This window comes from Schistocerca piceifrons, chromosome 3 (genome assembly GCF_021461385.2).
Source record: "Schistocerca piceifrons isolate TAMUIC-IGC-003096 chromosome 3, iqSchPice1.1, whole genome shotgun sequence".
NCBI classification, from domain to species: Eukaryota; Metazoa; Arthropoda; class Insecta; order Orthoptera; family Acrididae; genus Schistocerca; species Schistocerca piceifrons.
The window spans coordinates 810,293,718-810,311,915 of NC_060140.1; the positions used below are offsets into that span (position 1 = coordinate 810,293,718).

At 43.9% G+C, this 18,198-nt stretch overlaps 1 pseudogene; it reads left to right on the forward strand.

Moving 5' to 3' along the window:
- Positions 1 to 15,907: 15,907 nt before the first annotated feature.
- On the forward strand, positions 15,908 to 16,025 carry LOC124791053 (annotated as a pseudogene).
- The last annotated feature ends 2,173 nt before the right edge of the window (positions 16,026 to 18,198 follow it).

Genomic DNA, 18,198 nt, shown 5'->3' on the forward strand with positions numbered 1-18,198 from the left:
CGGCAAACTGGCTGACACTGACGGCGGCGGTGCACAAATGCTGCGCAGCTAGCGCCATTCGACGGCCAACACCGCGGTTCCTGGTGTGTCCGCTGTGCCGTGCGTGTGATCATTGCTTGTACAGCCCTCACGCAGTGTCCGGAGCAAGTATGGTGGGTCTGACACACCGGTGTCAATGTGTTCTTTTTTCCATTTCCAGGAGTGTATATAAAAATGGTATCTGTTCCTTCGGACATGTCCGGTTTTTTATTTTGCTCCATTGCTTCTTTCTCGGTGGAAGTTCAAACGTTTTGTTAATATTTCAATTATTACGTGCAGTCTGTGATCGCAGCGCTCTTACAATTAAAACAGAAAGTAGCCGAAATCCCTCGCTCCTTAAATCACGCATTCGTTCACAGATTGCACCAGTAAATAAATGAATATAAAATTAATCATATTTGCCGTGGGACACTCTGTAAGGCTACATGATATATAAACTCACACAGAACGATTTTGCTAAATCTGGACGTACTGCACGGAACAATCCTTGAGCGCAAAAGAAGCAAGAAAGGTCGTATGGACATATAGCCAGAAATGCATTCCAAAGGAGTGGAGATGAAAGATTTTTGCCATTGACCCTAGGAAGGTGACCTGCTAGCATGGGAAAAGACAGAAGACCGTGTGGGACTTTCTGCCACTATCCGTATCACTTACAATGCATACTGGTCTTATTCCCTACAGACTTCCTTTTTCGCTGGTTCGTCGCATAGACCACCATGCTGATGTGATTTGTATCATCCATGATAATCACAGATGAGGGCACTTTCACGAGTGGCAGGGTGTCTACCTTCATAACACCCACTTGCTGACAACAGAGAATCCCCACGCTGTGGAGGCAGCGAACCATCAGCACAGGTTCAGCCTCAGTGAGTGGGTGGCACAGAGCATAGAAGTTGTCTATGGGGGAGCGCGAGGTGTCAAGCTTCCTCGTACCTTTGGGCTTCCTCAACCACTGAGCTGCTGGTAGCTCCGCGCAACTCGTATCGCACAATACACGGTGGGTGAAATTTCAAATCCTCCGATTTGCCTAACAATATTCCTTTATGTAGATCAAGCAGTGTTACATCTGTCACTGTATTTAATTTCTCAGTAAAACATTTACTTCTAGCGCAAAAACTAAAACCCATTGTTTTGGGATGCACGTGTCCTCTATTGTGCAGTCTTTCTCATTAGATTTTGAGGAAACTACTTGATAGAAAAATATTTTTTTTCCTCAACTTATAGCCACACATTGTAGCTTGATAATAAACTTGTTTTCTTTTCGTTATGGCCCATAGTTATCGTGATACTTGAAAGTAAAGTCCAACACCACACATTTTTGAAAAGTTTGCAGCGAATAACGTAGTTCCTGGCCAGTTTACGTTTGGTGCGTTTTATGTTAACCTTTACTGCCCACGAAATATAGCTAACATAACGAAATTGTTTTTAAATGTGGAAGGAGAGTCATACCTCTTTCCATTTTCGAGAAAATACGTTAGAGATAATGGACAGCTGCGCGTCACATGCGCGGCTATTGCCCCCTGCTATGCGAAGTGCGAAACTGCCTCGTGTTTCTTTTATTCGTATTCTGCTGACACGAACCGAAGCTGGAAATGAAAGGAAAACTTAAGCAAATGAAAAGACACCGTACGTTATTAGTTCATTATTCTGACTGCATGTTTTTTCAGTCTATGCTGCATGGCTTCAGACAACTGCCACCTGTATTGTTTTGTTCACAACGTAACCTGTACAGCTGAAATTATTCGCTCATTTATATATAACCTGTTCACTTTGCTATTGCCGCTTCAGCCGAGTGCGCTGCGAATTGTTGATGTGTTCTGCTATTGGCCGTTTTGAATGACGTACAAGCGATATAACTGTGCACTGTCGAAGTGTAGCACGGTTCCCCAGCTGTACTTGGTATACGTGCAGCAAATAAAACATATCAAACATACATTTTTTTTGGATGTGAGGTCCGCCAATTATGCAAAACATCGTTTTTTTTCAGTACCAAAACATGTTTCGGTACCACTGTGCCATCATCAGTGGGTTTTCGTTTTTATTTATTCTTCAATGTGAACATTTTTGTTAAATGATCATAAAATTATGTGCATTTTTAGTTCAAAGAACAGATCGTTTCCTTTTGTAAATACCTTTACATTTGGTGTGCACGAATTTTCTGGATCACTTTTGTGTTAATTACTACAGGTAGATTGTCATCTGCAACCAAACGATGTTGATGAGAAAGTTTTTTGCTGGGAGTGAACCTATCTTCTAGAATGTAATTTAGTTTTTCGTGATTTTTTCTCGCCTATTTTCGTATCTCATTACGTTTTCATGTGGAAAGCACTTCCATTCTCCGCACCATGCTGAGCTGTTGTGATGTATACGTAGCTATAACAAGAATTTTCCACAAATAACGTAGTAAAACACTTTTCACTACACCAGAACACAGTGTGATTGTGGTTTCTTATGCGTTCCAGCCCAGTACGTGTTCATTTGTTCACTAGAGAGTTCGGCGCCAAATTTGAATTTTATTTGCATTTTATCACACACACACACACACACACACACACACACACACACACAAAGAGAAAATTCAGCAGACGCTAAGAAGACGCAGAAGTGGTGCGGCACTACCACTATAGCGCCGAGCGACTGCTTCAGTAGTGTACTATACAGTATTGTCGGATACCTTCGGTCCCGTTACTAAGTAAACGAAGTTTTGTTTCGCGTTCTGCGGCCGGAAATTTTAAAATGAACAAGCTATGATTAACTTGAAAACTAACAAATCTAAAGCAAACCATACGTAAAAGGGAGGCAGTGAGTAAACAAGCGGAAACAGTAAACAGCAGCGCGACTGCTGTGTATACTTACAGGGTGACAACTACTGCACTACATGAAAAAAACTTGAATTAGTTATAAACCACGGCGCGCTTACACTTTATTCCATATGTAAACGTCACTTCAGATATTCAAATTTAGGTTATGACACGTTCGATATGCCTGCTATCCTTGGCGATGATGTGGCGCAGACGAATAGCGAACGAAGTTCTGCATGACCCGCTGAAGTGTCGGAACATCGCCGGCCGAAGTGGCCGTGCGGTTCTAGGCGCTGCAGTCTGGAACCGCGAGACCGCTACGGTCGCAGGTTCGAATCCTGCCTCGGGCATGGATGTGTGTGATGTCCTTAGGTTAGTTAGGTTTAACTAGTTCTAAGTTCTAGGGGACTAATGACCTCAGAAGTTGAGTCCCATAGTGCTCACAGCCATCTGAACCATCTGTCGGAACATCGATGCTGTCGATGACCTCCTGAATGTCCGTTCTCAGCTCAGCAATGGTTTTGGAGTTATTGCTGTACACCTTGTCTTTAATCTAGCCACACAAAAAGGAGTTGTGTGTGTTCAGATCCGGAGAATATGACGACCAATCGAGGCCCATGCCACTGGCCTCTGGGTACCCCACAGTCACAATGCGGTCCCCGAAAGTGCTTCTCCAGGACATCTGACACTCTCTTGTTTCGATGATGTCGAGCTCCGCCTTGCATGAACCACATCCTGTCGGAATCAGGTCACTTTGGATGATGAGGATGAAATCATCTTCCAAAACCTTCACGTACCGTTCGGTGGTCACAGTGCCATCAAGGGTTATCGCACCGCTTATTCCGTGAGTGGATATTGTACACTACTCAGTCCCTCAAACGTGCCAGTTTTGCATATTGACGAATCCATCCAAATGTTTAGTGGACCTCGTAGTTAAACCAAACCATGCGTGCGCATACTAATTCCCATCATGCCCCGGGGCCAACCGTGCAGATTGAACGTCCTAGCCGGCCGGACCGGCCGAGCGGTTCTAGGCGCTACAGTCTGGAACCGCGAGACCGCTACGGTCGCAGGTTCGAATCCTGCCTCGGGTATGGATGTGAGTGATGTCCTTAGGTTAGTTAGGTTTAAGTGGTTGTAAGTCCTGGGGGACTGATGACCTCAGAGGTTAAGCCCCATAGTGCTCAGAGCCATTTGAACCATTTTTTTGAACGTCCTAAAACAAACTTTTCAGAAGTTATGACGATTTTATTTCATATAGTCCAGTAGTTGTCAACCTGTACTTCTGTGCTCTGTGATGAATGGGAATTATTGGCAATCGCCTTGTGGGACCAGTCAACCTTCCCCAATGCTTCACAGGCGGAATACATCTGCATTTCCTGCGGTTACCTGCTCGCCCTTCGGAGGGCGTGCCTTTGGTGGTACGAAGAGTAATAAGGCAGCTACACGATCGTGCTTCAGTTCACTGCTCTCTTGAGTGCGGAGTTAAAACAAGTACAGACGGAACATTCCTATTTGGTTGTTGTGTTCTCACGTGTGCTGTGAATTAGTGAAACCTATATTGTCAAAGATCTTTTCTCTCCACTTTCAAGTAGCGGTATCTCCCTTGGTATAAATATCCAGCATATGACTTTTTTGCTCCTTGTCTACTGCGGATGCGTCGTTGCACTTTGTCCCAATTCAGCAAAATCATCCTCTATGAAGCTTCGTCGTCTTCCATGCATCTGCGCTGCACAGGGAAAGATCAATTATTGAAACTATCCCCTAGGCTGTGGCTAAGCCATTTCTCCATATCATCCTTTCTTCCGGAACTGCTAGTCTTTCAATTTGTGCGGGAGAACTGCTGTCAAGTTTGGAAGAGCAGGACGAAGGTGCCGGTAGAAGTGACGCTGTGATGGTGGTGGCTCGTCAGTCATATCTGGATAGCTCAGTCGATAAAATGAGAGCACCCCTCCCGCCACCCGAAATATAAGTCCCAGTCCAGCACAAAGATTAATTTTAACCTCCATTTCCTAGGATGACTAATATCTGTCCTTCCTTTCAGATAGTAGTGCAGAACTATAGTACAGTTTCAAAAATCTAAGCTGATACCGATATTTCTGTGGTTAATATAGCTATGACAAGAGTAAGAACTTTATTTACAATTCACCCGGTTGAAAACGGGTTTACGATGTCATACACAGATCCAGAAATATTTGAGATGAACAGTGTATCTGTCCAAACACAAAGGGCGTATGTAATTCACCGATATGTATTTTGATTGTCAGCTTACGCTGAAACGTTAGTATAAAAAAATTTAATAAACTCGACTTTACATCTGTTTGGTATTTGATAAATGCATAAAACGTATTCTGATATTGAAATACGTAAATCTCAGTGCATGGCAACAGAAGTGTGTTAAAATTAAATTTTGAACGGAAGCAAGTGAAGCACACGCTGTTGTTTTTATAGTTCTGGTCTTCAGTCCAGAGACTGTCTTGATGCAGCTCTCCATGCTACTCTATCCTGTGCAAGTTTCTTCATCTCCAAATACCTGCTGCAACATACATCCTTCTGAATCTGCCTAGTATATTCATCTCTTGGTCTCCATCTACGATTTTTACCCTCCACGCTGCCCTCCAGTACTAAACTGGTGATCCCTTTATGCCTCAGAACATGTCCTGCCAACATGTCTCTTCTTCTATTCAAGTTGTGCCACAAGTTCCTCTTCTCCACAATTCTGTTCAGTACCACCTCATTATTTACGTGATCTACCCATGTAATCTGCAGCATTCTTCTGTAGCACCACATTTCGAAAGCCTCTATTCTCTACTTGTCTAAAATATTTATCGTCCACGTTTCACTTCCATACGGGGCTACACTCCATACAAATACTTTCAAAAACGACCGCCAGTCTACATTTTATATCCTCTCTACTCTGACAATCATCAGTTATTTTGCACCCCAAATAGCAAAATTCATCTACTTTAAGTGTCTCATATGGTAATCTAATTTCTTCAGCATCACCTGATATAATTCGACTACATTCCATTATCCTCGTTTTGTTTTAGTTGATGTTCATCCTATATCCACCTTCCAAGAAACTGTCTATTCCATTCAACTGCTCCTCCAGGTCCTTTGCTGTCTGTGATAGAATTACAATGTCTTCGGCAAACGTCAAAGTTTTTATTTCTTCTTCATGGGTTTTAATTCCTACTCTAAAATTTTCTTTTGTTTCCTTTACTGCTAGCTCAATATACAGATTGAGTAACATCGGGGATAGGCTACAACCCTGTCTCCCTTCTCAACCACTGCTCTCCTTTCGTGTCCTTCAACTCTTGTAACTGCCGTCTAGTTTCTGTACAAATTGTAAATAGCGTTTCGCTTCCTGTATTTTACCCCTGGCACCTTTAGAATTTGAAAGATAGAGTTTCATTCAACATTATCATAGGATTTCTCTAAGTCTACAAATGCTAGAAGTGTACGTTTGCCTTCCTTAATCTATCTTCTAAGATAAGTCGTAGGGTCAGTACTGTCTCACGTGTTCCAACATTAGACTGATCTTCCCCGAGGTCGGCTTCTACCAGTATTTCCATTCGTCTGTGAAGAATTCGTGTTAGTATTTTGCAGCCGTGACTTACTAAACTGACAGTTCGGTAATTTTCACACCTGTCAACACCTGATTTCTTTGGATTAGAATTATTATATTCTTCTTGATGTCTGAGGGTATTTCACCTGTTTCATACATCTTGTTCACCAATGGCAGAGTTTCGTCATGGCTGGCTCTCCCAAGGCTATCAGTAGTTATAATGGAATGATGTCTACTCCCGGGGCCTTGTTTCGATTTACGTCTTTCAGTGCTCTATCAGACTTTTCACGCAGTTCGGTATCTCTATCAGACTTTTCACGCAGTTCGGTATCTCCCATTTCATCTTCATCTTCTTCCATTTCCATAATATTGCCATCAAGTATATTATTCCTGTATAGACCCTCTATATACTGCTTCCACCTTTCTACCTTCCCTTCTTTGCTTAGAACGGGTTTTCCACCCGAGCCTTTGATATTCGTACAAATGGTTCTCTCTTTCTCCAAACGTGTCTTTAATTTTCTTGTAGGCAGTGTCGATCTTCCCCCAATATGATATATGCCTCTACATCCTTACATTTGTCCTCTAGCCATCCATGCTTAGCCACTTTGCACTTCATGTTGATCTCATTTCTGAGACGTCTGTATTCCTTTTTGCCTGCTTCACTTACTGCATTTTTTTATTTTCTCCTTTCATCAATTAAATTCAATATATCTTCTGTTTCCCAAGGACTTCTACTAGCCCTCGTATTTTTATCTACTTGATCCTCTGCTGCCTTCACTATTCCGTCTCTCATATCTACGCATTATTCTTCTACTGTATTTCTTTCCCCCGTTCTTGTCAATCGTTTCCTAATGTTCTCTCTGAAACTCTCTACAGCCTCAGGGTTTTTTCAGTTAATCAAGGTCTCATCTCCTGAAATTCCCACCTTTTTGCATTTTCTTCAGTTTTAATCTTAAGTTCATAACCAAGAGATTTTGTCAGCGTCCACATCTGCGCCTGGAAATGTCTTACAATTGAAACCTGGTTCCAAAATCTGTCTTACCATTATATAATCTATATGAAACCTTCCAGTGTCTCCAGGCCTCTTCTATGCATACAACCTTCTGTCGTGATTCTTAAACCAAGTGTTAACTATGATTAAATTTTGCTCTGTGCAAAATTTTACCAGGCGGCTTCCTCTTTCATTCCTTACCCCCGTTCCGTATTCACCTACTACTTCCCTTCTCTTCCTTTTCCTACTATCGAATTCTAATCCCCCATGACTGTTAAATTTTCGTCTCCCTTCACTATCTAAATAATTTCTTTTACCTCATCATACATTTTTTCAATCTCTTCGTCATCTACAGAGCTAGTTGGCATATAAATTTGACTACTGTGGTAGGCGTGGGCTTCGTGCCTATCTTGGCTACCCGTAAGGAACAATGTTTAAGGAAATGTAAGAACATATACCACAGGTTAGCGCTAATAACTAAGATTTGGGAGTTAACAAACATAGGTGTGCTTCCTTTTTGTACAGCACATCAATGTAGACAGAGAGAGTTGGAGAGAGTAGGAGACAGTTTTGGAGTGCCAAGTGTAATGAAATTTGTAACTGGTTAACCACATGAAATGTGATAGTAATGGTGAGAGATCAGTATCTTTTACGACAACGTCTCATAGGTCGAAACTCGGAATATTTACCATTCGGTCAGTCAAAATTACATGGTGCTTCAAAAACGCAGAGAACTTAGTCTTCCTTGTCGGAGCGCACTATGGAAAGTTACGTCGAATTTCAGCATCTTGATGGACTTCTCTTGCAGTGATCACCATGAGTGGACCTTACCCCGGAGGCAAGAGGCTTTCGTTCGATTGAGCTGAACTGAAATGCAGTAGCGAATTATTGTTAGAGAGCCAATGGCTGATGTTGCAACCACTTCAGTTGCCGTCTGCAGATAATGAATATGGTGTGATCTAGCCGCAAGAGCGATGTGAGGTGTAGGAAAGGTCCTGTCATTTTTAACTATGGTTAGTAACTTTAAGTTTCATTCCGAAAATACGAGGATTGTTCAGAAAGTAAGTTCCGATCGGTCGCGAAATGGAAACCACTAGGAAAGTCTGATAAAGCTTTGCACAGATGTGTTGGGCAGTGTCTCTAGTATGCCAGTCGATCGTGTCGCGTCACTGTTTTCAGTCTTGAGTGAAGAGTGAGCGCGTAAAGATGCGTGGGGAATAGTTTCCCACACTACGTATGAGGGCCCGGTTAGAGATTTCGCCTGTGTCATGCAGCCCCCTTAACACAATTGTCAAGTATTTCCTACCTCGTGCCAATTCTCGGCCGCACACTGCAGGGGCAATGAAGGCGCTCCTGCAGCGTTTCCGATGAGAAGTGTTTGATCACCCACAATACAGTCCGTAATTGTCTCTTCCTGAGTCTCATCTCTGCTCACAAGTACCGCTGGTAATGAAGACAAAATTTTTCCACAGACAACGAGCTGCAGACCAGTACAGATAACTGACCGAAAGTACAGGCAGCTGCTTTCTATGACGTGGATATTGGAAAGTTGGTACAACACTACGACAACACTCGAAGTTGGAGTGGCGACTATGTAGAGAAGTAGGTGGAAGGTGATGTACCTAACTGTTGCAAATAAAACGATTCTGGTTTTCACTGTAGTTTCCATTGCGCAACCTATCGAAACTTGCTTTCTGGACAACCCTCGTATGTTAACGATTAGAGGAACAATATGCTTTCAGCTCCGACCATAGATGTAAATGCATATTTTTCTATAGCGTTTTCTATCTTTATACACTAACCTTCGGCAGTCACGTAAGGACTTGTTTTACCCAGATACAGTTCATTTTCACATTCCATATCACTTGTACAAGATTGGCTCAAATGGTTCAAATGGCTCTGAGCACTATGGGACTCAACATCTGAGGTCATCAGTCCCCTAGAACTTAGAACTACTTAAGCCTAACTAACCTAAGGACATCACACACATCCATGCCCGAGGCAGGATTCGAACCTGCGACCGTAGCAGTCACGCGGTTCCGGACTGAAGTGCCTAGAACCGCACGGCCTGTACAAGATTCCCAAGGCATTACGTTATTACTGGAAATGATTGTTATACCATTTATTTTGAATTTACGTGTAATACTTCTTTAATTTCAGAGTAGAATAAACTCCTTTATCATTCCAGAATGAGATTTTCACTCTGCAGCGGAGTGTGCGCTGATATGAAACTTCGTGGCGGATTAAAACTGTGTGCCCGACCGATTACCGGTCGTGAGTCGTGCTTCGGTAGCTCAGGTGGTAGAGCACTTGCCCCGAGTTCGAGTCTCGGTCGGGCACACAGTTTTAATCTGCCAGGAAGTTTCCTTTATCATTGTTTTGTCGAGTACCGACATACTGGGCAATATTAATGTATCCAATTAAATATTCAACATGAAAACACCTCCCACAACGCGTCGAACTACAACATGTAAACTAACCCGAGAAAGCCCGCTCACAAAGTTTCAAGAATCGGATTCAATTTACGTAATGAAATGTCGTATGGCTAGGACCTCTCGTCGGGTAGGCCCGTCGCCTGGTGCAAGTATTTTGAGTTGACGCCACTTCGTTGACTTGCTTGATGATGGGGATGAGATGATGACGATTAGAACAACGCAACACCCTGTCCCTGAGCGTAGAAAGTCTCCGACCGAGCTGGAAATCGAACCCGGGCCCTTTGGCATGACAATCTGTCGCGCTAACCACTCATCTGTCCGGGCGGACGATTTCATTTATAACTCTGTACTGTAACCTACTGCGTACCCCTCCTACAGGGATTGTGAAAGATTACGGCAACTGATGACACGCACAGAAATATTTAAATATTCATTCTTCCCACGCACCTTACATGAATGGAACGGGAAAAATCTATAGTAACTGGTTCATAGGGACGTACCCTCTGCCATGCAATTCACAGTGCTCTGCAGAGTATAGATGAACATGTAAATGCTCAGCTAATTTCGAACCCTTTCAAACGTAATTTGTATTACTAAGCTCTTCAGTTTCACTGCCATATTTTCTTTTATGTTCAATGTCGGAAAATACCTTGTGTTTAATGATTAACTTGCCACGGTGATAACTTGTGCGTACATTGAGCGCTCAAATGTTACGTGATCTCTGGTTCCCTCTGGTGCCTCAAATTCATAACCCGACGTTATCCGTATCGAACAGAATTCATGGCCGTCGAGGAATCTAATTAATCACTTTAACTTCAATCGACTTGACAGCGCATTAGTGGTCAGAGTTATCGCCTTGCAATTGGGCTGCCGTCCCGAACAGAGATGTTTCCACTATTTCGATAGTCTCTTGTACCGAACCGACGTTCAGGTCATCCACGGTTGACCCACATAACGAGATGACATTTAGTCTGGAGCAGCGCCTTCGGCAGACATTGCAATCGCGCGGCCCTACACTCGCAGGTCGTAAGCCAATTTGCCACTCGCGCAGCGTCCAGAATTACCTCACGTCAATTGAATATCGATGCCATTTACATCTCCGCGAATTCCGGGACTACATTTGACGGTGCTGGGACGCGCAATGATCCAGAACCGTAATCAAAATTTAATGTTTTTTTTCAATTATTTTGCTACCAATCCGTTGATCCGCACGGACAGTAATAACACGCTATATTTACATACACGGGGAATTAAAAAGTAAATTCAGTTTTACAGGTAAAAGAAAATGTAATTTATATTTAAACTCTGTCGTAATAAAATGCCATGCAGGTTAGCTGACAGGAAAAAAAAAAAAAAAAACCATGGAAAAAGTCTCATTGCCGAGGACCGCCGAGGTATCGTATCCAACATAGAAAATATTTTCGTTTGTGGAGAAAAAATATGTTTTACTTTGCAGAAGCATCGTAACGCTACTTCATAATGAAATCGAACACAAGAATGAAATGTCACTCGGAGAAACACGTGATTTCTGAAAGCTGTTTCTTGACTTACCAGCTATCATGTCCTTTGTACAGGTTGTGCAGTATGTGAATATATTCTCTCAGCTGACAGTAGATATGTGACCGTTTCAGCGCAGAGTTATACCGTTGGTTCTGACCTCATAGACTCCCAGTGGCGGAGAATCATCGGTGCCTGCTTATCTGCTGTGTCAGTGACGTCATATCTCTGCTAGTGGTATAGAGAGTCACTGCATCGATGGTCACGAACGTGTACGGAGGGAAGGAGCATTATGGTTAAACGATCTGTGGAATACTTTTGATGAATTCATAGATTCGACCTCTTTTATCAAAAGTGGTTCAAATGGCTCTGAGCACTATGGGACTTAACTTTTGAGGTCATCAGTCCCCTACAACTTATAACTACTTACACCCAACTAGCCTAAGGACATCACACACATCCGTGCCCGAGGCAGGATGCGAACCTGCGACCGTAGTGGTCGCGCGGTTCCAGACTGTAGCGCCTAGAACCGCTCGGCCACTACGGCCGGCACCAACTTCCTCCTCGGAGTGGGAAAATATTTTCTTGGCGCCCACTTACATAGGTTATCAGCGGAATACGATCGTTTATGCAATACCTGATATGTATACAGGGTGTTTCAGCAGAGCGGTTGTAAACTTTCAGGATAAATAGAGTACACCTAGACGACGGAAATTTACATAGCTATGCATGGTGGTAAACTCTTTCCTGGCGCGGTAGTGAAGAAAGGAAGGACACGAACAGGGTGAGAAAACATGTTTATTATGCTAGGTACAGCAGAAACCAAGAAATACGAACAGAAGCATACACCGGAAATAGGAGGCCTGCATCACCGTCGGGGGTCGTAACTTTGAGCACCTCTGATGGCGACCGTTGACTTTTTTTGATCTGGTTTTTTGGTTTCTGCTGTACTAAGCGTAATGAACATGTTTTCTCACTGTTTTCGTGTTCTTCCTTTCTTCTGTTTTGAGACGTCCTACCGCGTCAGGACAGTGTTTCCGACCATGCATGTTTCCATAGGTGTGCTCTCTCTGGCCTGAAAGCTTGTAACCGCTGTGCTGAAACACTCAGTATATCCTTAGCTTCTCTCGGTCTGTGGCCTGAATTCCTATACAATTCATAATATGGTAAACGTCTCTTCACTTAAGGAATTGTTTTTTTCCATAACTAAGTAACTAACTAACTAACCATATTTGTGTGTCCAGTAGTCAAATTATATCAGCTGATATACCTTCACTGACGGGACAGGAGATGGCCCACATCACTTGAGACGTCCTTGTATTCTGTTTCTTCATATCGATGTTATTAGTATGGTGCGTGGGACAGTTATTAATGCTTGTAGTCAGCAGATTTTGTTACGTTAGATGTAGTTCTCCCTCACAATCAAGCAGTTTTACATGGATTTCTGTTGTGTTCCTACCTTTTGGCTCTTTGTCTCCGCTTGACACGATCTTGTGCTTGGTCAGGGTGTAGACTTGCCCATAACGACCCTATCACACGTCGTCGTAGTCTCAAGTGTATTGTTATTTTTACTTGCGTCGTGTTCACGACTGTCTCTTTGCGTCTGTGAAGCAGCGTGACCTTGCTACGACTTCGTTTGTCCTCTGTAGTGTCTAATTTTGGACTCGCGTATCGAAGCAACTATATTAACACTTTGAACAGTATGAAAACTATGCTAATTTGTCTTGTACTCTTTGACTAATATTTGACCGCTCGTTTAGCTGGCCTATTTTTGTCTATCGAACTACTTCTGAAGCGTTTAACAGGCAAACAATTAAGCCGTCGTGTATAGCAAAGAAGTACTCACTGTAGTTCACTGCTTACCTTGAATTATTATTTTGATAATTTTTATTTCCGCTAAACATAGTGATTACATTCACCACTGTAACAGAAACTGTGACTAAACTCAGCTTGAGACCTTCCTCTTGGAATGTAACCAGACTATTCACTATTTTCTGATGGAACGAATTCTGCGAATGTAAATCTGTTCATTCAAATTGGAACAGTTATTTACTTTTCAATAAAGTTGAAACTTGCTTTTTAGAGCCAGAATTAAACTGGCAATATGTTTATCGACTTGATTTCGTCACCTTAAGCCTTTTCAAAAACATTTGAAGTTAATAATTGTTATTTAAATGAAGATAATTAACTCCGAAAATGTAAGCGAATGATTTGATGCTAACACATTTAATGGAAAAAATTTTTGCTCAAATACTGCAAGAAAACAACCAATCAGATATGTTAAATACTGTGCTTAATTAAACTGAGCTACAGCGTTCCAATTATTGTTGTTGCTGTTACAGCAATGATAACTTTTAAGGTAGCAATTAAGTAAACTGAATGAGGCACTTGAAGTTAAATAGAAACAAAATATAGATAAACGTGGGTTACGCGGAAAGTAAGTTCCGATCGGTCGCCAAATGGAAACTACTGTGAAAATGAAAACTGTTTCTTTGCAACGGTTAGCTACACGTTCCAGCTACGTCTGCACATAGTCTCCGCTCCAACTTAGGCGTTTGTCGTAGCGTTGTACCAACTTTCCAGTATCCTTTTCACAGAAGGCAGTCGCCTGTGTTTTCGCCAATTCTCTACGCCGGTCTACAGCTCGTTATCTATGCCAGAATGTTGTCTTCGTAGCCAGCGGTTAATGTGAGCAGAGATGAAACTCAGGGGCAGCCAGTCACAGGCTGTATTGTAGGTGATCAAACACTTCCCATCGAAAACACCGCAGGAGCATCTTCGTTGCCCTGCAGAGTGCGATGGAGAATTGTTCGACGGAGAATTGTCATGAAGAAGGAACCGCATGACAGTTGTGTTAGGTTGGCTGCATGAAATCATGTGAAATCTCTCACCAGGCCCTCATACTTGACGGGAGTCGCTATTTTCTAGGCAGCTTTACGTGCTCACTGAGCACTCAGAAATGAAAAGAGCGGCATGACGCCATTGACGTTCATACTGGGGACACTGCCCAACACACCTGTGCAGAGCTTCATCGGATTTTCAAAGTGGTTTCCATTTCGAACTGATCGGAACTTACTTTCCAAATAGCCCACGTAAGTGTCACTATATCTCCCAAAAACCATATTTGCTCGCAATACATATTGAATGAAATGTGCCTCTCCTTTTACCGGAATAACTGATAAAGTCTCCATCTTGCCTTGTCAAGTGGAGTGCAGTTGAGGATGTTTTGCCAAAACTATGTTTGCAAATTCTGCAAGTCTCTGCTTAAAATCATAAGCCAACGGCGTCGTATTGTCTGCCACTGGTAAACCGGCTTGAAGCAAAGTGGTGCAATCGTTGTAACACAGTAACTTATCCTGGTAGGTGTTGCAACCACCGATAAGTTACCACAGACAATTCTTCCAATAATGTGTGCTTATGTTAGTACAAAACAGAAATGAACTGCGGAGCGCACCAAAGCACGGCCTCTCACTATCACTGAACGCTGGGCAGCCCCCACTGCTTAGTCTGTCTGCGGCAAACGATTTTCCACGTAGGTGTTCGCAAAACGGAATGCCAGAAGGCCACCTGTTAGCCCCTACCTAAACACTGTCCTCCGGGTCTACCCACGGCGCCTTTTCCTTTGTAGGAACGACGTTCACCAAACGTAACAAGGTCAAAAGCTTGGCTTCCCTCAGGCCGAATGGCTTACTTCTTTTTTTTATGTTCGTAATTATAGAACAAGAAAATAATTGTGCTTTTGCCGTTCTAATTACACTTTTTCAGAATCATTCTCAACAACACACTACGTGTTTCGAATTTAACACCGTCCCGTTATATGCCATCTTGAAGACTTTATGGAGGGTATGTCCGCCAATAGGCTGAGTTCTGTTATTGTTCCTTGATCTGCCCGAAGTACGTTCCTACCACCTAGGCACCTTTATCTCAGCTTCTCAACGACAAGGACCACCCAATACCGTCTGCGAATTTCATCATCGGTTGCATGATCGTGAAGTGTCAGGCCAGATGTCCATCGAACAGTTTTGGTTTTCAGAACAGAAAGTCACTAATCTCCTTCTTTTGCCTTAGGCCAAGATTCTCCGTCGAAAAATGCAAAGTTGGTCTTGGATCTTCTAACCACAAACCACACCAGTCGTTGTCTGCCATGTCCGTTAAGCCATACGTTGCTAACGCTGCTTGTGATTTCGGGAACAAGCGATTGTTAATCCGAGGTACTTGAAGATCTTTACCGTTAACCTTTGTGATATCCGTATTATTCGCATCTGTTGGAAGGCATTCAGTTTTCTTTATATTCAAACGAATTCCAGACTGTTCACAGCGGTTTTTCTGTGCTTGGAATTATCACCGAACGTCAGTCTCGTCTTCAGCAGCCAGCAGAGCATTAAAAGCATGCAACAGTCACAAAGGTGCTAATTTATGAAGGTTTCTGGCTACCGTGTCAGTTATTATGATGAAGAGATGCGGAGAAAGAGCAGATGTCCGATGGAAACCCACAGAAAAAGAAAGTCACCTGATACGTCAGCAGCAGAATGTACTTGACTTTAAGAATCGTGGTAGATTAGTCCATTCTTTCGGAGGCAACGGCCTTGCCGCCGTGGATACACCGGTTCCCGTGAGATCACCGAAGTTAAGCGCTGTCGGGCGTGGTCGGCACTTGGATGGGTGACCATCCAGGCCGCCATGCGCTGTTGCCATTTTCGGGGTTCCCTCAGTCTCGTGATGCCAATAGAGGAGCTACTCGACTGAATAGTAGCGGCTTCGGTCAGGAATACCATCATAATGACCGGGAGAGCTGTGTGCTGACCCCACGCCCCTCCTATCCGCATCCTCCACTGAGGATGACACGGCGGTCGGATTGTCCCGGTAGGCAACTCGTGGCCTGAAGACGGAGTGCTTATTCTTTCGGACGGCAAATCATATAATTTGGTGTAATACACGGTCAGAAGCCTTTTCACGTCCACGAAAGTCAACTGAAGTTACTTGGACTCCTCACAGGGTTTCTCAGCAATCAACCGAGTTGCATCGATACCATCGGCAGTCAAACGGCCTTGTAGAAAATGGTACTCATTGGTGAAAATATTGACAACTTTGCATGTTCTGCTAAGGACACCTATTTTGTTTCCGAACGGGGACTGCATCCTCGTGACTAACTGCTCAATGCATCCAGATACCTATTAGCAGATATTAATATGGAATGTGTCCACCTCTCGCATTTATGATGGCCTAAACTCTGCTGCTTACTTTCAGTGAGGTGTCTGATTGCTTGGGGCGGGGGGGGGGGGGGGGGAAGGAGAGGGGAGCGGGTAATGGCAGCCCATACTTAGTCATGAACCGAACCCAAAGAAGGGAATAATGTTGGATTCTGGACCTTAAGCGGAGTCGACGTTCTAACTCATCCCAAAGGTGTTTCATTGAGTTCAGGTCAGGACTCTGGGCACGCCAGTCCGTTTTAGGAAACAACTGCATCAGAGATGCAGCTTTATGTCGGGGTGTATTGTCATGCTGATACAATCAAGAATCATCTCTCAGTTCCTCTATTGTACGTAAAGTGTTTTCTAATCCTTCCCGATTTAGCGGTTTCTTAAGTGCAGTAAGAGGCTATACCAAAACCACGGAAGCAACACTACACTGTAACACGCCGTCCTCCATTCCTCACTGTATACAGCTGTCGTGGTAGCTGGCATGCTGGTGACTCGAAACTGACGAGTGAGTCCCTCCGCTGAATTCACACGATTCCTACAGCCCCCTTCCTCAGTACTCAATGATCCCTGTTGATCAGCACATGACGACTGCCTGGTCTCGGTATAGCAATAGCTGTTGCCCCGTGTTTCCACTTCAGTCACCTCAGCAGTAATCGACTCGGGTCTGTTTTAAATGATCCCAATGGATATGATCCCAGGTGACATGCGATATCTAGCACGAGTTCGAAGTCACCTCTCCTAATCGCCCCCATTCCGACATTATTACTTCGCTACTGACAACTCAATACTCCCCGTCTCGTTTTATGTTGGCGTATCCATCTGTCGTGGCATCTCTTGGTAATTTCTGCATTATAGGGGTGTGTCAGGCCGCTTTTGATAAGATAGTGTGTGTGTAATGGGTAAATTGTTAAGAGGTACGGTGTACGTTGTACGTTCAGACTGACAAAGAATACTGATGATTAGTAGAGTAAGGAAATGTTTCCTTTTCGCTTGGGTGATCTGACGTTACCTGTATTCTCGCCGAACTGCATTGATGAATCCACGATGTTTTCCTCGCAAGATTACTAGCTACGGGTTGTCAAGTGTACGCTGTAATTCAGCACAGTACAAATCGTCATGAACTCCGGAGCACGGCCGGCGCTGGAGAGCGACTTTCCCTGGAAGGGCCTGTCAGTGGGAGCAGCACCGGAGCGTGGCCGCTGCCGATAGAGACGTCCGGGGAGGCGCAAAGTGGCGATCCGGCGCGCCCCGCCCTCCGCCGTGGCCCCAAATTGCGGCAATGGGCCGCCATTATCTGGCCGGCGGGCGAACCATGCGTCTTGCTCACCGTGACGGCCACGCGCTGACCGGAGCTGTTATTTGTGGCGCCTCGGCTAGGCTAGACTAACCTCGCCGAAAACTGAGGGGCAGGCAGCACTCGAGCACTCAGGCACGCCAGTCGCCCTAGGGAAGCAGGCGGAAAACGCACCTTCGTTCAGCGTTTTGAAACACAAACACGTCTCTGGAGCTACCATACACTGAGGTGACAGGTCATGGGATAGCGATATGCACATATGCAGATGGCTAAATTATCCTAAGGACGAACACACACACCCACGCCCGAGGGAGGACTCAAACCTCCGCCGGGACCAGCCGCACAGTCTATGACTGCAGCGCCTTAGACCGC